The following is a 6,223-nucleotide window of genomic DNA, read 5'->3' on the forward strand; positions in this document are numbered from 1 at the left end:
AGAAACCCTGATGTAGGATATTTTTTGTTACAAATAAGTATTAAGTAGCTCTATATTCTTATAGCAATCATTGCCATAGTTTGTTCAGTAACAGGGGTCTCCCTGTCTTTTTAGTAAATAGAAAATGCAGTTTCAGTTCAGGATACCAATTGTCATACCAATCAGGAGGGAGAAGTTATAAGGATACAGGATAAACAAGTGCAATCGGAAGTGATAACACAAAGAAGTGAGCAGACAACATTGCCACTGGTACAATATAAAATGAAAGATGATGAATGGGTTCTCTCTCCTGATTGGATGACCCACCTGAAATGTGTTGTCCATTTATTAAAGAGCTAGAGAGACAGGGAAACACGTTATTTGAAACGCAATGATTATCATCAGAATATAGAGCTTTAACTTTTTTTTAACAAAAAAAATGTTTTAATATCACTTACACTACAAATAAATTGCAAAATGCATTATTTATTGCTGGTTAATGTAACTATAATATAGATATTCTATAAACAGTTCATGAATGATTTTTTTCTGTATTAAACACTGGTAGGAAATTCCCATTTCATCATCAAGCACACAGGAAGAATGTTTTATTTATAATAATTTAGAAAGCAAGTCAGTGCAGTGCAAAAACACAATGATTGCTTCTCACCAACTTCCTAATTACCTGCTTCAAATTATGTTTCCATAAAAATTATCAATATGCATGACTGACTAACATAATTCAAGTTTAGTTTTACAAATCCAGATCTAAAACATTAAGACATAGTCAACCTCTGAGAACAAAGCCATGTCCACAGTGGCTGTGGATTCATAATAGCAGGGGCCAATTCCATTTCTTATTAGCAACCATAATTGAATAGAAATAACTGAACACGCGACCTACCAAATTTGCTACCAGAATATGTTGCAGTTACAAGACATCAGATTATGTACTTACTTACTGTCCATCACTGAGTAAACCAAATAGCTTTCAAGCCACTCCAGCCGATCGGCATCTGAGATGCAACAAGGGAAACTCCACAGCATGGGTCCACAGATATGATGGAATTGTGAGTGCTGGACAACTTGCTGGTGGGGGACAGAAGGAGACAAGAGCCAGAGAGTTGAGTCATTGCTTATAGTCTAGGACCTGGCCAAGATACAGTATGTATGCACTTAATTTAGGAAAGAATATCTCAACTGTTCTTGGCTAATAAAACCCCAGGGAACAACTTAGGAACTTTGAGGAATAGGAATTCTCTATCTGGGATGAAATACCTGAAAATGACCACACCCTTTTTAAAATGACCATAATCGGTGCACTACTTCCAACATGTCTGTATCTGCTAAACTGTTGGAGCTACAGATTTACTGAGGTGCTCAAAATGTTCAGAATACTTATGTTTAGGGAAACATAGAAAAGTGTAACATTTCTAATTTGATATTTTATGACTGAACAGCTAAAAGAAAACTTCAAGCGTGAATCAATCTAAAACCACCACATTTGTCCCAGATGTAACCAGGGCATGCTCTAATGATTTGGCAAGGGTGCCTGAGCCAGCGACCTTAGGGGTCATCATAGTGGCCAATTCCAATATGGCCGCCACCTGACAACATTTTTGGCTATTACGTTTGAACCAAATGAGCTATGAATGCAAACTTGGTATCTAAATCATGTTTTTTTGACAATTAGAAACATGTTTGAATGCTAATCTTTATGATTTAATCTATCTAGAGGACTAATTTGCTTATCACAAATATGGCCACTATGTTATGAAACAACCATTGTATCTTACCGATGTGATTTTATTGACACAATAGAATGAGTAGAACTCATTCCTAATGATACAGCTACAGCTAGTACAGTATGTGCAACAATGCTCAGCATAAAATGTAATACGATTCAATGCTTACGAGTAGCGCTGCGAAATGTTGTAAGCTTGTCAATCAGCTATTTTCAGCAAAAGCTTTCCCCACAATAACAGAAAAGTCACTAGCGTACAGCCCTGATCGTAAGTGGTGCACTTCATCACCGCGTCATAGGGAGCAACGGCGTGGCACCCTGGTAAGGGGAAGCAGTGACAAAGGCGAACAGGAAACTTAATGGAGGTGATCGATCAGCATGCAGCATGGAAGCTAGTGACAAGTCTTTGACTCCTTTGAATGCCGGTCACAAGAAGAGAACCGTGTTTTGTGCTTAAATTGTTGCTTCAGGCTGTAAAACTCTTTAAGGATTATTTTTAGTTAGGCTACTTCATTTGATTTGTAGATATGAGAATGAGTGAAGTGCCCTTTTAAGTAGGCTACACATTTTGAGTAACTTTGAGGACCTGCTGAAACAACGTGATAACATCAGGATATGTATGGCAGCTAATGTCTACATGTATGCACATTTTAATGATGTTTCTGTGAGGTACAATACTCACAGACAGGCAAGCAAATGCCTAAATTGTAAAATGAAAGAGCAATGCACAGCAATACAGTGAGGATTTAAAAAGACTCCATTTACATCCATTCATTGACATTCTGCAGACAGTACAGTCAGTGTTTTGATACTGCTGATATATTGCCTCAGAGAAGAAGGTTCTTTCTGATGTTTACCCTGGGGGTTGAGATTTTCTCTGGAAGTATTGGCTCTCTAAGTCTGCTATAGAACCCATGCTAACTTGACAGGGCTTTTCGATGCTTTGTAGAATGAGACGGAATGGATTATAACTAATACTGGATTCAAATTCGACAAACCTCTGTCTCTCCCCTGGGTCTCACGTCACCCTGATGGAAAGCAGGGGAGAGAGAAAGAGAAAGAGAGATGCTTTGATACTTATGAGTCAGTATGTCAGAGCAGCTATGATTGCCTCTCTTCATAATGCACAATAGCTCTATTCTCTGTCCAAAAATAACCAGCGCCAGGGAGGTATACACATTTTAAAAAGTGAAAATAGCCAATCAAGCTCACAGCGTACGTGTCACGATGTGACGTGCTGAGCTTGTATATTGGCTACTTTCGATATCTTAGAAAACCTTTGAAGTTTTGAGTTCTTGGTTTCCAGAACCTAGTGTTGATACCACCTCCTGAGCAGACCAAATGATGTTCTGAGATCCTGTCCTGTGTATGTGTGATTGGCTAGCGAGCGTGTTTGCGTGCGTGCGTGCGTGCGTGCGTGCAAGAGACAAGAGAGTGTGTGCGCAGGGGTTACTCTCAGTAAAGGTCATAATTCCCCACAGCAGCCAATAACAGAAGCAGAAGAAAGAGGAACTAAGAATTGTGTCACCATGACCTTTAAGGAAGCAGACGATGTATACTTGCTGATTCTCTCTGCTAGCCATTGGCAGATCTCTGAAGACAAATAGCTCTCTACTTCCCTCGCTCTATCAGTTAACTCCTAGCGTCCCCATTTGGGGAGAACATTAGGCGAAATTAGCAGATCCACAAGCCCACAAGCTTGCAGTTCAGCTATGATATGACACTGTCTATAGACCCCTTAACAGACGACGTCATACTGGCTGCGTGCAGCCAGTATGCGCGCAACGAAACCCATTATATCAGGTCTCGTTAGGACGCGTCTCACTAGCCAACACACACAAGAGGGGGTTGGGGTGTGCTGAAACCAGTGCACCCCGAAACAGGTTGGGAATTGATTGCGTGAAACAATCACCTGTGCGTCCAGGCTCAATGTTAGTAAACAAATAATTGGTCTATAGTCAGTATGTAACAGCTAAACCAGGTGTTTTCGAAATCCAAGTTGTGGGTTTTATTTATATCTAACCAACGTATTAACAAGACCTTGAATATTCACCCCCCCCCCAACAACAATATACCTGCATGGTTTCATTTAGCCTAAAAGTCATTAGGCCCCGTCTCTATAGAGAGTGTTACGTCCCTAATAGGTGGTCTAGGGGATTAAGGGACAATAACATATATATATATCCAGTGAAAAGAATGGAGGAAACTGATGGATAAAATCAATGTAGTGTTTTATTAACTAGTGTCCGAATAAAGATAGCGAAAACAGACTGGTGAGTGCCAAATCAAAATATCATAAAACCAAAACCCTGCTAACTACTTAACAATGGAAATTACTTCTCTAAACACAATTATACAAAACCCATTACATTAACAATCAAAAATACAGAGGGTGGCACTCACACCTTACCTAATGTGTTTAACAGAAAATAACTACGTGATGAAAATGTACAAGGTACACCAAATCTTACCTAACGTTTCCCTGATAGAAACAATATACTGAACAGAAGGCTGTGACACACATGAAACAGGCCTGGTTTTGACACACATGGAAGGGAGAAGGGCTGATGATTGCAAGTTCACAGGTGTATTTATAGGAATTGAATGGAGATGATTGGTGGACTGATTACTGGGGAACCAATGGGATGTTGAGGCGGAGTTGAGGGATGATTATTCACTGATGAGCTGGACCTGGGTTGGAGGACAGAGGGAGAATCAGTAGAGGGGGGAGAGAAACACAGAAAATACAGTGCATGCTATAAGCATACACGTAACAGAGAGCATTAACATGGAGTTGTAGGCTACTATCTATCTGACAGAATTGGCTCAAGGGGGTGGATTGGTAACTGGAAGCCTCGCCCCAAAACACGTGCTGGCCCCCACTTTTTTTTTCGTGGACTGCTCTCCCCCAGCGATTCTTGTATTCTTGTATTTGTTTTACTGAGGATAAGGTTAGAAATAAGTGTATGTTTAGGCATAGTTTTACTGAGGTTACGTTTAGGAATAAGGTTAGATTTTGGCACCATTTTACTGGAATAAGGTTAGGTTTAGGCATAGTTTACTGAGGTTATGTTTAGGAATAAGGATATAGGTTTAGGCATAGTTTACTGAGGTTAAGTTTACGAATAAGGTTAGGTTTATATAGTTTATTGAGGTTAAGTTTAGGGGTTAGGTTTAGGCATAGTTTACTGAGGTTAAGTTCAGGAAAAAGGTTAGGTTTATATAGTTTACTGAGGTAAAGTTTAGGAATAAGGTTATGTTTAGGCATAATTTACTGAGGTTAAGTTTAGAGGTTAGGTTTAGGCATAGTTTACTGCGGTTAAGTTTAGGAATAAGGTTATAGGTTTAGGCATAGTTTACTGAGGTTAAGTTTAGGAATAAGGTTAGGTTTAGGCATAGTTTACTGAGGTTAAGTGTAGCGGTTAGGTTTAGGCATAGTTTACTGAGGTTAGGTTTAGGCATAGTTTACTGAGGTTATGGTTTAGGAATACCAGGTGGTGACCGTTCCGAGGTCGCCGGATTTGCCCCAAGGCGACAGTGTTTTGGGGCGAGCGTATGTATTTGGATTCGATCTCCTACGAAACCCGGCTCCAGCTGGCTTTGCGCCAAAGTGTCCATGAGCAACACACTTATGATGCTGCGTGAATGACAGAAACAGCTGAGTCCAGAAGCAGTCCACTTTCTGCCTTCCCTTTTCCCCCACAGGCAACCAGTGGTGGAAAAAGTACTTATGTTTTACTTAAGTAAAAGTATCAATACTGCAATGTAGAAATACTCGAAGTAAAAGTCCGGAATTCAAATGTAGCATACTTGAGTAAAAGTACAAAAGTATTGGTATCAAAATGTACTTAAAGTACCAGTAAAAGTACTAAAATGTTTGAAAATAGCCGATCTACAAGTTCACAATATTGCAATGCTACATGTTGTGAGCTTGTAGATCTGCTATTTTCAAATAGCCTATGTATATAATAGGGCTAAAGTGGTTAATGTATGTTTTATAATGTAATCATATATATCTGCAAATAACTAGTAACTCAAGTTTTCAAATAATTGTAGTGGAGTAAAAGTAGGCCTACAACATTTGCCTCTGAGATATGGAGTAGAAGTAAAAGTATTGGAAATTGGAAATACTCAATTAAGTACAAATACCTCAAAAAGTGTACTTAAGTAGCCTACAGTAGGCTACTTAAGTAAATGTACTTAGTTACTTCCCACCACTGGCAACACACTTATGATGCAGCGAGAACCACAGAAACAGCATGAGTCCAGATTAAGCAGTCCACTCTCTGCCTTTCTCCGCAACCCACACGACACGCAGGGGGGGGGGGGGGGGGGGGGCGGAGAACGGAACCTGCTGCCTGCATGTTATATTTTCCATCCTTCACAGCATCCTGTCCACTATAATATAAGTGCTCTCCCGCAGAGCCCGTCGATCGTGACGCACAGGAGAAGAAAAAGAGCAAAATTACAACTTCAAGAGAGAGCTACAAGTGACCTCAG

The 6,223-nt window shown here is 39.9% G+C and overlaps 1 protein-coding gene across 1 annotated transcript in view; it reads left to right on the forward strand.

Annotated features, from left to right (window-relative positions):
• The window catches only part of tlcd4a (TLC domain containing 4a), a 171,742-nt gene that overhangs the window by 144,121 nt on the left and 21,398 nt on the right, over positions 1-6,223 (forward strand). The gene's annotated exons all lie outside the window — the stretch shown is intronic.

This window comes from Gymnoscopelus microlampas (genome assembly GCF_963454915.1).
Source record: "Gymnoscopelus microlampas genome assembly, chromosome: 22".
NCBI lineage: Eukaryota > Metazoa > Chordata > Actinopteri > Myctophiformes > Myctophidae > Gymnoscopelus > Gymnoscopelus microlampas.